This window comes from Panthera uncia, chromosome E1 (genome assembly GCF_023721935.1).
Source record: "Panthera uncia isolate 11264 chromosome E1, Puncia_PCG_1.0, whole genome shotgun sequence".
Classification (NCBI taxonomy): Eukaryota; Metazoa; Chordata; class Mammalia; order Carnivora; family Felidae; genus Panthera; species Panthera uncia.
The window spans coordinates 51,259,177-51,274,344 of record NC_064814.1 but is presented as its reverse complement, the minus strand read 5'-3'; positions in this window follow the sequence as shown (position 1 = coordinate 51,274,344).

Sequence of the window (15,168 nt, the reverse complement as noted above, 5' to 3'; positions counted from 1 at the left end):
ATTTCTTTGCAACTTTTTTTTTTTAATGATGGACATAATTACGGGAAACCTAACTTCATCGGGAGGCTGAGCTTTTAATGCTGCCCTTCTGAAAAATGTCTGTTTTCAAAGGTGAGAGCACACGGCAGTGAGGTTAATACCATTGCTATTTCTCTTCCATCTTGGAAGCTCTGAAGTGTCCAAGAAGGCTGTTAGAGCAAGAGAATAAATGTTGTGTGAATTTTCCATGAACTACTCTGGAAGCAAGTAGGTCGGGACTTAAATCTCTCTAGACGTGTACATATCTAAGGATTAGTAACTATGGAGGGTCAATTGATTTACTCAGAGTTCAGAGTGAATGGGTCCTATTCTTACTGACTCCTAAATCTGGTGTCGCAAGACCCTGAAACTTTCCCATCCATCTGAAAGGGTTGAATACGGTGGCATTTGGTCGTTGTGACGGATGGGAGGTGTTTTCTGGTGGCAGTGAAAAGCAAAGTGAGAAGAGAGATGAGTCTTTTAAAGTGGCCCATTTTCAACAACTTTGAGGCTTCAGGTGGGCATGGCATCTGTAAGAGTATGGTGATAAAACATCAGGGGAAGTGGTGTGAAAGGGAGGTCAGCGATTTCAATGAGAGTTTGAGTCACAGCGGTCCAACACAGAGATGCACAGAGAGGAGAGCACAGCTGAGGCTTTGAGAAGGTGCTCACCCCCCATCTAAACGTCCCCCCACACACACACACACAAGCTGGGCATCCTCACCACCATCAGAAGCTAAGAGCAACGCATCTTTACAAGGGCTTGGTACTCCTGGTGTAAAAGCCCCTTTAACGACTGGCTGAGGGTGTGGGTAAGGGGCCATAATGGGAGAAGAGGTCAAAAATTTTCAAAATAATTAATCTCCCGTCAGTAAAAATTTAAACAGAAGATGACAAATATTGGAGATGGCAGCATCACAGAAGGACTCCTGTCCTAGGTGGAAATTCAGAGGTGTTTGCCACTATAAAGATTTGATAAGCTCCCTTCATATTTAGAATTCTACCTGGCTCTGTGCCCCGAAGCTCATCCCTCCTTCTTATATGCTCGACTTTGTGTTCTGGTCTCCACCCTTCCCCACGTGACACCACATGACAGAGAATTTCTGAAACGACCGTATAGACAACACTGGTGATCCCATTCTGTTTGCCAGGGGAGTTAGCTTAAAAAGGGGGCATGTGATTCAGTTCTGACCAGTATGAGAGAAGAGGAAGTCTTTGGGGGGGAGGGTCTTTTGTGAATGATTTCCTCATCCAAAATAGAGGAATGCAGAGAAGGAGACTCTCTCCCCTCGACATTGACTTGTCTGGATAAGACATCCGTGGCATTGCTGAAGCTATCATGCCACGATGAGGTCACAACCAACACAACAAAAAAGAAGAGTAGGAGAGATGGAAAACCCATCCAGTAACTGAATTAACTGATCTTTTTGTCAGGTGACATAATAAATTTTCCCTGTTACTTAAAACAAATTCAATAGTCAGGGATGAGGTGAGGGGGGCATTGTTTTTTTCAGCTTAAAGAATACTAACTGATGCAAATAGTAAGTTTCTCAGATCAATGGTCATCCTTTTCATTCCGTATCTTCCTTTCTTGTGACGTGGTCAACCATTAAGAGGACAAACACACAACACCAAATGGGAGTAATGAAGAGAATAAAGTGGCAGTCCCTCTGTAAGACTCTTCTGGAAAGCATATGGGATATACAGAGAACTAACAGTGTTCGCATCAATGGGGCACCCAGGTGGTTCAGTCAGTTAAGCATCGGACTCTTGATTTTGGCTCAGGTCATGATCTCACGGTCAGGGAATTGAGCCCCGCCCAAGTCAGGGAGCTCCCGGGGAGCCTGCTTGGGGTTCTCTCTCTCCCTCTCCCTCTCCCTCTGCCCCCCCCCCCCACTCACCATGCATGCTCGCTCTTTCTCAAAAAAGAAAAAAATAATAGTTAAAAGGAAAGAAAGTGTTGGCATCATGACATAACCCCAATTAATTATTTAACTTTGAGGATAGGGAGAGAGAGCCTTCAGCCCTGATAACAAGAAATTGTAATTTAGCGCAAGAGAAAAAGTCGGGCTAGCCTCAGATTTCACCACAATAGAGTTCAATGCCAGAAGACCATGAAACGGTATCTAAAAAGTTCTGAGGGAAAGAAAGCATGACTATATCTTGCCAAGTTAATTTTCAATCATTAAAACAAGTAAAGAATTCAAGTAGCATACCACTGTTGAGCCATTGTAGGGGGAAGAAACTATACTACTCTTTTTTTTTTTTAATATTTTATTTATTTTTGAGAGAGAGACAGAGCATGAGCAGGGGAGGGGCAGAGGGAGGGAGACAATTCGAAGCAGGCTCCAGGCTCGAGCTGTCAGCACAGAGCCCGACGCGGGGCTCGAACCCAATGAACCGTGAGATCATGACCTGAGCTGAAGTCGGACGCTGAACCGACTGAGCCACCCCGGCGCCCCTCCACTCTTTGACGGTGGAAATCTTCTTGCCTGACCTTGGAGGAATTTATTAAGGTCTAGAATTTGTGTGGTGACAATTTCTGCAGATTCACTCCATCTTCTCTTTCTTCAGATAAATGAAAGTTAATATTTACTATGAGAAAATAAAAACAGTAAGAGAATTTTATGCCACCCAAGACTTTATAGGATTGTTCCTTGGACAGGACCTTGTAGTTAGCGAGTGCAAAGCAAATACATCACATTCTCTCTTTGCGTCTGTCTCTGTCTCTTTCTGTCTGTGTCTCTCTCTCTCTCTCCCCACCCCTCCCTCAATCACACACACACACACACACACACACACACACACACACACAACCTTGTCGTATAAGACCCGAGCGCTGTGAACTCACCAGACCGCTTATGCTTAGTCTATAATTACATGTTCTGTTTGGTAAGATAAATACAGTAAACCTTTCAGCGGGTCTGTCTGTGTCTTTGCTACACTTTCCCTTTGGTCAGTGGTTTGCGACCAGAATTGCATACTAGAATCACCTATCGAGATTTTATGTTTTATAACGCAGATGTCTTAGCTTGTGTTCTTTCCAGCAGTGTTTTTTATTGCCAGTGTCCAGAACCACCGATTTAGAGAAAAGTTTCTTTCTTATGTAGGAATTGAGACTCCCTTGTATGTCCACAGCGTGGCTAATTCTTACAGAATCATACGTGTTCTTGTTTACTTAGTTGTTCAAGGCAAAATGAGCCCAGAGCCCCCTTTAAAAAAATAAAGGAGATTTGGGAAAGAAACAGAGGTGACTGTGGCATGTGCTGACTGTATATCCCAGACCTTGGAAAATATACCTACATCATCCCATGGTGCCTTCAAGAGAGTGCTGCCTTTGGGAGATAGCCTCTGCATGTCCCAGCTGCTTCCAAAAGAAATGGGCAGGGGTGCCTCAGTCGGTTAACTGTCCGACTTCGGCTTAGGCCATGATCTCACGGTTCGTGGGTTCGAGCTCCGCGACGGGCTCTGTGCTGACAGCTCGGAGCCCGGAGACTGCTTCGGACTCTGTGTCTCCCTGTCTCTCTCTCTCTGCCCCTCCCCAGCTCGTGTTCTCTGTCTCTTAAAAATAAACATTAAAAAAAAAAAAGAAAGAAAGAAAGAAAAGAAATGGGCTAACCATTGTCTTTTGAAAGATCAGTCCTGGGGTAAGAAAAGAAGACATTGTCAGTGGACCTCAGGCTGGTTTCAGGGGAATGTCCTTGTCCCTTTGGGGGCATTTTAGCAGTGGGGCCTGAACTGAAAATGTGGAGTCGCATGGAGCTTCCTGGTGGGCAAGGAAAGAGTAGAGAGTGCACGATTAAGGGGCTCTGGAGTGTGGCAGCCTGGATTCGGATTCTAGTCTGCATTTGCTGGCTCTGTGGCCTTGAGCAGGTTACGGAATCTCTCTGTGCCTTAGTTTCCTCGTCTATAAAACAGATCTCATCGGGCAGTTGTGACGATCAATGCGATAGTACCCACCAAAGGCTTAGAATAGTGCTCGGTGCCTTATAAGCACCCAATAAATGCTGACTGTTCCTCTTATGACACGGAGCAAGCTGGGACCCAGCAAGGATAGAGCTCCGTGAAGACCCCTCAGAACCGGCCCGGGCTGCATCGTGGAGTCACTGTAAGTCCTAATGAGCCTCGATCAGACGTACAATCCTGTCCTTGTACAATTAGGAGGGACAGCCCATGGCTCTCCCCGTACACCCCCCCCCCCCCCCCCCCCCCCCGCCAAGGCCAGGTGGTAGCAGATAGCTATGGCTCCACAACGGCCAACAGCAGCAGAGAAACTCTCAATATGGCAAATCGGGAAGCAGTAACCTGTCAGAAGCAGCCAGCACGTGCCTTCAGGAAGCCTAATCTGACTGTCATCGAGCCAGTGGGGGCTGTTTTCACCAAAATTGGGATTCGAAAAAGGGAGTGAGGCCTTGGCCACTGCATGATGAGGCTTCACCCTATGGATTATTCTAGGGCTGGGATCCCAACAACCGCAGGTGCTCCCGACAGCATAGCAGTGGCCAACAGCAGGTATGTGGCACCTGGGCCTCCTTGCTCTGTGGTCCTGTGGCTGCAGGGGTGGCCTGGAGTCAGCTCTGCCTGTCCTCCTCCCTCCTCCCTGCATCACAGCTGGGGAGGTGTGGGCTTCCAGATGCCAGAGCCCTTCAATGTTTGCATTGCTCTCCAAAGACAATCATACTTGCAAGGCAGACAACGGTATGAGCAGAAAGGGCGACCGCTCATTAGTGAAACTCTGGAATGTTCTCCAGCCAGCGCTCAAATGATAAGACACCGACAGAAAGAACCTCCTTTCTGCTGGACAAGCCCCCAGTCACCTTTGCCACTGGACTAAAAGCTTTCAAAGGGTGAACAGAAGTGCCATAAATCTCGGAGGCGACGTTAAATGTTTGTCACTGAAACACTTAAGACTTGTTTCAAACCCATTCCTTTCTGCAAGTTTATAACAAATAACTGGCTGACTTAACCTCTACAAGAGTATCTCCTTTTTCACTACAAATGGAAACAAATGGTCTATAAAGAGCGGGACCCTGCTGATGGGCGATGCTCAGCCACTGTGTGGTCTCCCAGCCCTGCCCAAATGGGGGAGCTGCCTCTTTTGTTTAGATTAAACTGGCTCTTGCTTCTATGGCTTTAGGGCGGCCAAGGTTTTAACTGGACTTTCTTTTAAACTGCCCATTAATCTTCCCTCCCCTCTCCCTGCTGAACGAATGAGTAAAGTAAATTATTTACATTCTGATGTTGCAAGAACTCTCCCTGCATTAAGCTCTCATTTGAGCCTCAAATGTGTCTGTAGATGGTGTTTACCTCACCCCCTCTTTATCATGACTGCACAGCTTCTCCAGAGAGATCACCTGTTGGGCTAAAATATGACACAGATACAAACCCTGTTCCCAACCACCTGTGCGTGCCGTGCCCTGAGCCACACGTCCAAGCCACCCGATCCTGATTTTACCAAGTTCCAAATGCAAGCGTCTCGGTGCCTCGCATCTTAGACTTAGCTTGCTCTTCGATATTCCAAATGTTCATCACTCCTGGAGGAGAATCAAAGCCCATCAGATGCTTTTCAGAATCGATCCACTGTGTGTCTTCTCAGAGTGAGGGGCGAGGGCCTTTGCTGGAAAGAATGTCATTCTCTGTATCAGCCCTTCTGGCCCCGATGAGACAAGAAGCCGCCTAGGAGTGGATTGTCAACATGGGGCGAGTTGGAAGGACCAACACCCACATGCATTCAACCCTGAAATCCCATTTTTCTTTCGTGGGGCGGAGACAAATAAGAAAATGCATTTTTTTAAGGCATCAGGGGAGAAGAGTCCAGGAAACGCTACAGAAAGGGAACGAGTAAAGCAAGATCAAAACAAGAGGAGAGTTAGAAGCACAGGACATCGCAGGTTACGCCTGCAGCCGAAATAACAAATTTCTTATTAAGTTACAGTTAATACAGTAACTTTTAATTAGAAGAAGATAAGCCAGGCAATATCTATTAGGGCAGACACGAGTTTACGAAGCATCTGTTCTGTCCTTCTCTTAATATGCTGCCTCATTAATTTCTTGGGGACTTGATTTCTTTTGGCCTTCGTTACAAGTTCTTAATTTCACCCAACAAGCCAATGGAATTTAAATTCAACACCTATATATGTCATATTTTGCTGACTCTTGCCCAAACTTTGCCAGTAACTGAAGCTGTTCATCTCTTAAAAATCCCCCCCCCCCCAACTATCAATTATTTCTGGATGTTCCGGGAGAATAGTGTTGTCTTTTTTTTAAATTTTCTTTTCACATTTATTTATTTTTGAGAGACAAAGCACAAACAGGAGAGGGGCAGAGAGAGAAAGAGACACAGAATCCAAAGCAGGGTCCAGGCTCCGAGCTGTCGGCACAGAGCCCGACGCAGGGCTCGAACTCACGAACCGCGAGATCATGACCTGGGCCGAGGTCAGACGCCACCCAGGCGCCCCCAGGAGAATCATGTTAAGAATGGCCTAGCGCCTGGATGATGGCTTCCATTTTTTTTTTTTTTTTTTTTCCTCTGAAGCTTTGGCTCCAATGATGCCCTAGGCATCAGGGCCTCAAGGTCCCCCTGAGCCTTGCCCTGGGAACTACCATCTCCCACTGTGTACCACAACTGATGCACAGGACCAAAGACTGCTGTCCTCTGGACTTCTCCAAGCATGGAGTCTTCCCTATAAAATCCCACCTCCTTTTGTATCTTACTCTGTCTTACAAACAACAAAGAAATGCTGCTTGGGCTTCAATATCGTAGAGCTATTAGCCAAATGTTTCCGTGTTTTGCCCAGAGCCCCCTTTCCTGGCTGTTTCCCAGACTGGTAGCCGGGGTCAGGATGCACGACTGAGAGCCAAACACTATCTGGAACTCAGATCCACCCCTCCCTTCCACTGTGCATGGGTTTGGTATGTGACCAAGCTTGTCTTACATGGGCCTTTAGGGCAATCAACTTCTGGAGGCCTGTTCTACCAGTTAACCCGATGTGTGTTAAGTTCCAGCAATAGAACCAAGCTGAGGACTCTCGCACATGAATATCACTTCGCTTGTACTAAAAGCTATCATGTCTCAGCAAGTTCTTTTCTACTTCTTCAAATCCGGGGAAATTCCTAAATAACTGGCCATAGACCAGTAGCATCCAGAATATGTGTATCACTGGTTAAAAAAAAAAAACAGATGCAGACCCTCACCCCGAGCTTCTAAGTCAATCTCTTTGTCGGGCGCTTGCGTGGCTCAGTCGGTTGAGTGTCCGACTTCGGCTCAGGTCATGATCTCACGGTTCGTGGGTTCGAGCCCCGCATTGGGCTCTGTGCTGACAGCTCGGAGCCCGGAGACTGCTTCGGATTCTGTGTCTCCCTCTCTCTCTGTCTGTCTCCCCTGCTCGTGTTGTCTCTGTCTCTCAAAACTAAATTAAAATGTTTTTTGAAAATTATGAAAAACACATCAATCTTTGTTAGGAACTAAGCTCTTGTTTTGTTCTTTATTTTAGTTCTCTCAAATGATTCTTTCAGTCAACTAGGTTTGCAAAGGCTGTGTCAGAGCCCCATCTGACCTCAGCCCTGTCTGAGCATACGTTCCCTCGCTGAATTCACTTCTGGAATATCTTCTCTCTGACTCCCTCTTCCTCAGACTGTTATAATGGAGATACATCATGGCCCTTGCCCACAAATGCTGTTTCTAATGGACTTTCTCAAGCTGTGTCTGGACAAACACCTTAGTGGACAATTTAGACGACTGTGGAGCTAAGGGGAAGAAAGGGTGTGGGGGATCCTTATGTTAGGCTTATCCCAGATTTAAACTCAAAATATCCAGGGGTTCTGGCCAGGAATCTTTTTGTTTGTTTCTTGGGAGAATTTCCTAGCTTTGGGAACTTTAGCAATATTTAGCTGGATGATTTTTTTTTTTTTTTTAATGCACCAGGATATGATCTGGTCCATTCATGATCTCATCAAAGAACCAAAAGATTTCTTCATAATAAATACTCCACAGGCTTCAGAACACATCAGAAAATAAAGTGGATTGATAGATGAGTAGCAGGAAGGATAGGTAGGTACGTGATAAAGGAAATGTAGTAAAATGTTCATTGTAGAATCTATATAGTAGGTTTATGGGTATTCACCATACAAATTCTTGCAACTTTATTTATTCATTGGAAAAATTTCATAATAAAATGATGGAAGAAAAGACAGTAGGATAGAATGTTCCCTCAAAACATATTTTTTTTGAAATATTTTTTTAAATGTTTATTTATTTTTGAGACAGAAATAGCATGAGTGGTGGAGGGGCAGAGAGAGAGAGGGAGACACAGAATCCGAAGCAGGCTCCGGGCTCTGAGCTGTCAGCACACAGCCTGACGTGGGGCTCGAACCCACAGACCATGAGATCATGACCTGAGTTGAAATTGGACACTTAACCAACTGGGCCACCCAGGCGCCCCCTTCAAAACATATTTTGACGCTATACCACAACCGAATAAAATGATCAGTTTAATCGCTGATAAGTATAACTCCAGTGCCCTTAAATAATATATGTGCTATTTCTGAAGTCATGTACTATCTATGCCTATCAAGTCACATATCTTGCTTAAGTGGAATTTTTCAAAATAAATGAAGTGCTCATGTTTTATCTTGATAAAATGTAAACGCTTTTCCTCTTTCACTCTCCCCCCTCTTTATTTGCACGTGCATTCTCTAGCTTTCAAATTATTTGAATCGTATAAATAGAAAAAAACACATAGAAATATCACTGCACACATGTCACGAGGGAAGTGAAAAAAAAAAAATCAAGATAAAACTATAATTTCCAGGAAGGTCAACCGAGAATGTTATTGTGTTCTGTGCTAGTAACTTCGAAAAGCCTGTATTCAAAGTTGAACATTTCCTGCTGAGGAAATTGAGCTTGGAGACATCAAGATCTTCAGGATCACGTCAGTAGTGGCCAAGTTAGAAAGAGAGCACAGATGCCCTGACCTTGTTACTGTACTTTATTCACTCTCAAAATTTACTCAGATATAAATGACTTTAAATGTGTGTGCGTAAAAATTACTGTAGTTAAAATCCTTGGTTTACATTAGTCAATAAATAGCTTTGGAACATTAATACAATTATACTACTCAAGTGTTTTTGACAAATCACATCCCTCTAAAAAGGGAGATTTAAAAATGAAACATAGGACAAGACTATACTTGGGAGAAAATATTTGCAAGTAACATCTGATAAAGGATTTGTATCCATAATATATAAAGAACACTCAACAAGAAAACAGACAATCCAATTTTTTTTTAAATGGGTAAAAGTTCTCAATAAACTTCTCACCAAAGAAGACACAGACAGCAAATAAGCATATAAAAAGATGTTCAACATCACTAGTCATTAGGGAAATGCAAATTAAAACCACAATAAGATACCACTCTCCATGTATTAGAATGACTAGCAATAAATCAATAAACAAACAACTTACAGCACCAAGTGCTGGCAAGAATGTACAGCAACTGGAACACTCATAGATTCTTGGTGGGAACGCCACGTAGCACAGCCACTTTGGGAAAAAACTCAATGGTTTCTTATAAAATTGAGTATGCCATTAACAAGCAACTGAGTAATATCACTCCTGGGTATTTACCCAACTTAATTGAAAATTTGTGTTCCTACAAATGTTTATAGAAGCTTTATTCAAGTTGCCCCAAACTGGAAACAACCTAGCCCTTCAATAAGTGAATGAATAAACAAACTGGTATACTTGTGCAATGGAATATCCTTGGCAATAAAAAGGGATAAACTGATTTCTCCTTCTGACCAAGGTGTAGTAATGGAGACTGTATTTACGCTCTTGACTGAAACAAACAAAAATCAATAAAATACATGAAACACCAGTTTTCAAGACAGTGGATACCAAGCAATGAGGACCAATGGTTCCTGAAAGACAGAACGCTAATGAGGTGAGCCCTATGGTTGTCTCAACACCTTGAGAGGTTTCCAGGACAAAGTACTGGGAGAGGGAATCCTGGTGGAGCCCAGCGGTTGAAGAGCAGAGCTGAGAATTTAGGAAAATCAAGATGGCTAGCGTTCCCAAGATACAGTAGAGTAGAAAAGGGAACTGTAAAAAGAGAGAACTGCAGAGATCTGCAGAAGAGTCTCATCTAGCATTGAAGGGAGCACTAATCAGTGAAAGCTTGTGTAGAAACTACTTCATGCTGGGGAAAGAAACATCTGGAAGGATTAGAAGCAACAGTGCCTGGTGCTTGTACAGGACTATTTACACCTTACGGATGACTGATATCGCGTCAGGTTTGAATCTGTCATCTTGCTGTTAGTTTTCTCTTTGCCCATATTTTCTTTTCTTCTTTTTCCGTTTTTATTTTCTGCATTGTTCTGAGAAGGTTGAATATCTTTATCAATATCAACATTGATATCAATAAATGCTGATATTTATCAGGGCGCCTGGGTGGCTCCGTCAGTTGAGTGTCCGACTTTGGCTCAGGTCATGATCTCGCTGTCCGTGAGTTCGAGCCCCGCGTCGGGCTCTGTGCTGACAGCTCAGAGCCTGCAGCCTGCTTTGGATTCTGTGTTCCTCTCTCTCTGGCCCTTCCCCTCTCAAGCTCTGTCTCTCTCACTCTCTCAAAAAGAAATAAACATTAAAAAAAAACTCTAAAAAAATAATGATATTTATCCAGATAAATATTGATAACCCTATCAACATTTTAACAACTTTGCTGGCTTCCTGGTTATAACTCTTTGCTGTTTTATTTTAGTGGTTGCTCTAAGATTTATGTTAGACCTATTTTAACTCCCCACAAACTAGCTTCAAGTGGTATCACACCATTTCATGTATGGTACGAGACCCCACTAATAGTATACTCCAATTTCTTCTCTCCAGCCTTTGTGCTGTTGTTTTCAGACATTTTGCTTTTATATATTGTACAAACATCATACTACATTACCCTTGTTTCAATAATTATTTTGTAGGGGTGCCTGGGTGGCTCAGTCGGTTGAGCGTCCGACTTCAGCTCAGGTCACCATCTCACGGTTCGTGAGTTCGAGCCCCACGTCAGGCTCTGGGCTGATGGCTCGGAGCCTGGAGCCTGCTTCCGATTCTGTGTCTCCCTCTCTCTCTGCCCCTCCCCCATTCATGCTCTGTCTCTCTCTGTCTCAAAAATAAATAAACATTTAAAAAAAATTAAAAAAAATAATTATTTTGTAAACAGATTCAAATAGTAAGAAAATACCTTATACATTTACCAATGTAGTTGTCAACTCCTGCCTTCTTCATTCCTTTGCGTAGATCCGTGTTGCCATCCGGTCACGTTTCTCTTCTGCCTGAGGATTTCCTTTCATTTTTTTTTGTGCAATACAAAGCTGGTACCAAGGATCACAGCTTGTGTATGCCTGAAAACATTTTGATTTCACCATGATTTCTTGAAGACATTTTTGCAGGGTGTAGAACTTTACGTTGATGGGTCTTTTGCTTCATTGTCGCTTGCAATATTAATAAACTAAACAAATAATCTCAGTAGACAGAAAAATCCTATGACAAGATCCACTTCTGATTTAAAAAAAAAAAAAAAAGAAAAGAAAACAACCTCCGGATGCTGGGGTGGCTCAACTGGTTAAACGTCCGACTTCGGCTCAGGTCATGATCTCATGGTTCTCAGTTCGAGCCCCACAATAGGCTCTCTGCTGTCAGAGTGGAGCCTACTTCAGATTCTCTGTCTCCATCTCTCTCTGCCCCTCCCCCACTTTCTCTCTCTCTCTCTCTCTCAAAAATCAACATTAAAAAAAAAACCCCCAGCAAACTAGATATAGAAGGGAAGTTTCTCTACCTAATAAGAGATATTAAAATAAAATAAAAAAACCTAGAGTTAGCATATATATAATGGTTAAAAACTAAATGAGTATCCCTTTGAAATCAAGAACAATACAATGATACCCATTCTCACCATTTCTTTCCAGCATTGTCCTTACTGGACATTCTAACCAGTGCAGTAAGGGGAGGACAAGAAATTAAAGGCATTCAGTTTAGAAACAAAGACATAAACCTGTCACTTTTTCCAGATGACACAATCTTCTACATAGATAATTAAAGGGAACATAAAAAAATCTGCTGGAACTAGTAAGTGAGTTTAGCAAGATTTCAGGATATAAGATCAACAGGGAAAATCAACTGCATTTCTTTTCTTCTTCTTTTTTTTTTTTTACATTTTTATTTATTTTTGAGAGACAGAGAGAGACAGAGCACAAGTGGGGGAGGGGCAGAGAGAGAATGAGACACAGAATCCGAAGCAGGCTCCAGGCTCTGAGCTGTCAGCACAGAGCCCGATGTGGGGCTCAAACCCACTAACTGTGAGATCATGACCTGGGCTGAAGTCGGATGCTCAACCGACTTTTGCAGGGCGTGGAAATCAACACCCAGGTGCCCCCAAATCAACTGCATTTCTATATACTAGCAACATACAATCAGAAATAGAAATTTAACCAAGAGTATAATTTACAATAGCATCAGCAATATGAAATACTTAAGGACAAATCTGACAAAGATGTGAAAGTTTTGTGAAATCTACAAAACTTTTCTCAGAGAACAAAAAAGAGACATAATGAGGAGAGAGATATGTATGCTTACTGATTGAGGAATCAGTATTGTTAAGATGCAAACTCTCCTCCAAATGATCTAAAGATTCAATGAAATCCTGATAAGAGTCCTGGATGCTTTTGTAGAAATTGACAAACTGATTTTAAAATTCATATGGAAATATAAAAGACCTAGAATAGGCAATGAGATTTGGGAGGAAAAAAAAAAAAAAAAAAGAACAAAGTTGAAGGAATAACACTACCTGATTTCAAGAGTGATTATAAAATTACAATAATGAAGACAATGTGGCATTTATGCGAAGATAAGTAAATAGGCCAATTTAATGAATAGAGAATCTAGAAGTGGACCCACACATATATGAACAATTGATTTAGGGCAAAGGTGCAAAGACAATTCAGTCAATAAATAGACTTTTCAGCAAATGGTCCTGGAACAATTGGATATCCACAAGCAAAAATAAATAAACTTCAGTCCACACCTTGCACCATTAAGAAACATTAACTTTAACTCAAAAATGAGTGCATAGATATAAATGTAAAACCTAAAACTATAAGCCATCCAGAAGGAAATATAGGAGAAAACTTTTGTGACTTTTCGTTAGGCAAAGATTTCTTCCATATGATACCAAAAGCATGAGTCACAAAAGAAGAAATTGATAAACTAGGCTTCAGCAGAACTTAAAAGCTTACTTTTCAGAAGATCTGTTAAGAAAACAAAAGACAGGGGGCATCTGGGTGGCTCAGTCAGTTGAGGTCCAACTTCAGCTCAGGTCATGATCTCTCGCTTTGTGGGTTTGAGCCCCGCATCAGGCTCTGTGCTGACAGCTCACAGCCTGGAGCCTGCTTCAGATTCTGTGTCTCCCTCCCTCTCTCTGCCTCTTCCCCACTTGTGATCTCTCTTTCTAAAAAATAAATAAACATTAAGAAAAAAAAGTTGTTTTAAAGAGTATGAAAGACAAGCCACGGGCTGGGAGAAAATATTTAAAAATCATGTATCTGATAACAGATTTTTAATATACAACCGACGTCAAATATATTCAAAATACACCTAAAAATCTTAAAATTCAATATGAAGGAAAAATTTTTAAAAAACAAGCAAACATAAGATTCAAGCATTCATGTTGCTAGAAGAGACGGCAAATGAACTTGTAGAATAAACATCTACATCATTAGTCATCAGGGAAATGCAAATTTCACACAATAAAATACCACTGCATACCAATTAGAATGGCTACAATCGAAAAAGATTGACCATACCATGTGTTGGCAACAATACAGAGAAACCAGAACTATTCTGCATTGCTAATATGAATGTAAAATGGCGGAACCACTTTGTGAGAGCTTGTCAATTTCTTAAAAAGGTCAGGGTACACCTCCCTTCTGATCTAGCCATTCCACTTTGTCCAAGAAAAATGAAAGCATATATCCAGCCCCAAAAAGTAGTGCACGAATGGTCACAGTCACTACTTGTAATAGCCCCAAGCTGGCAACAATCCAAATATCTATCAGGACAGATTATGGATATTTATTTGCTATGAATCAACAAAGTGAGTTCTCTCCATTCAAAGGAGTACTACCCTGCAACAAAAAGGAACGGATTAATGAAATATCCGAAACCAAGGATGAATCCTAAATTAATTTTGCTGAGTGAAAGAAGCCAGATAAAAAAGGAATACATATTTTATGATTTTATTCCTATAAAATTCTAGCAAATGTAAATGTATCTTTAGTGATAGCAGATTGGTGGGTGGATGCTTAGGGATGGAAGAAGTCGAGAAGGAGGTGAGAAGTGATGACAAAGGGGGACAAGGACATGATGGGTCTGTCTTGTCTTGTCTTGTATTATATTGTATTTTGGAGAGAGTGCACGCAAGTGGGGGAGAAGGGAGAGAGAGGGAGAGGGAGAGAGAGAAGTTTAAGCAGATTCCAGGCTCCGTGCCCCCAACACAGGGCTTGATCCCACAACCCTGGGATCATGACCTGAGCTGAAATCAAGAGTCAGATGCTTAACCGAACTGAGCCACCCAGGTGACCCTAATATGTATTTTAAAAGCAAAAAGCACATGAGTGTATACATTTATGAAAATATGTTCAGATAAATAAATATAGTGTGCATACCTACTAATATTTATATATTTATTTATATTTATTTTTTATATTTAACCTTATATTTATATTTTATTTATATTATATATAATATATTTATATTTATATTATATATTTATGTAAATTAAATATATTTATATTATATATTATATATATACTCTATATTATACTCTATATATATTAGAGAGAGAGAGAGAGCACTGAGGAGGGGTGAGGCAGAGAGAAACAGAGAGAGAGAGAGAGAGAGAGAGAGAGAGAGAGAGAGAGAATCTCAAGCAGGCTCTACACTCAGTGCAGAGCCCGACGCAGGACTCGATCCCATGACTCTGGGATCACGACCTGAGCTGAATTCAAGAGTTAATGCTTACCTGACTGAGCTACCCAGGTGCCCCAGGTGAAGACTATCTTAACCACTCTTCTGTAAGTCCAAAATTATTTCAAAATACACATTTTAAA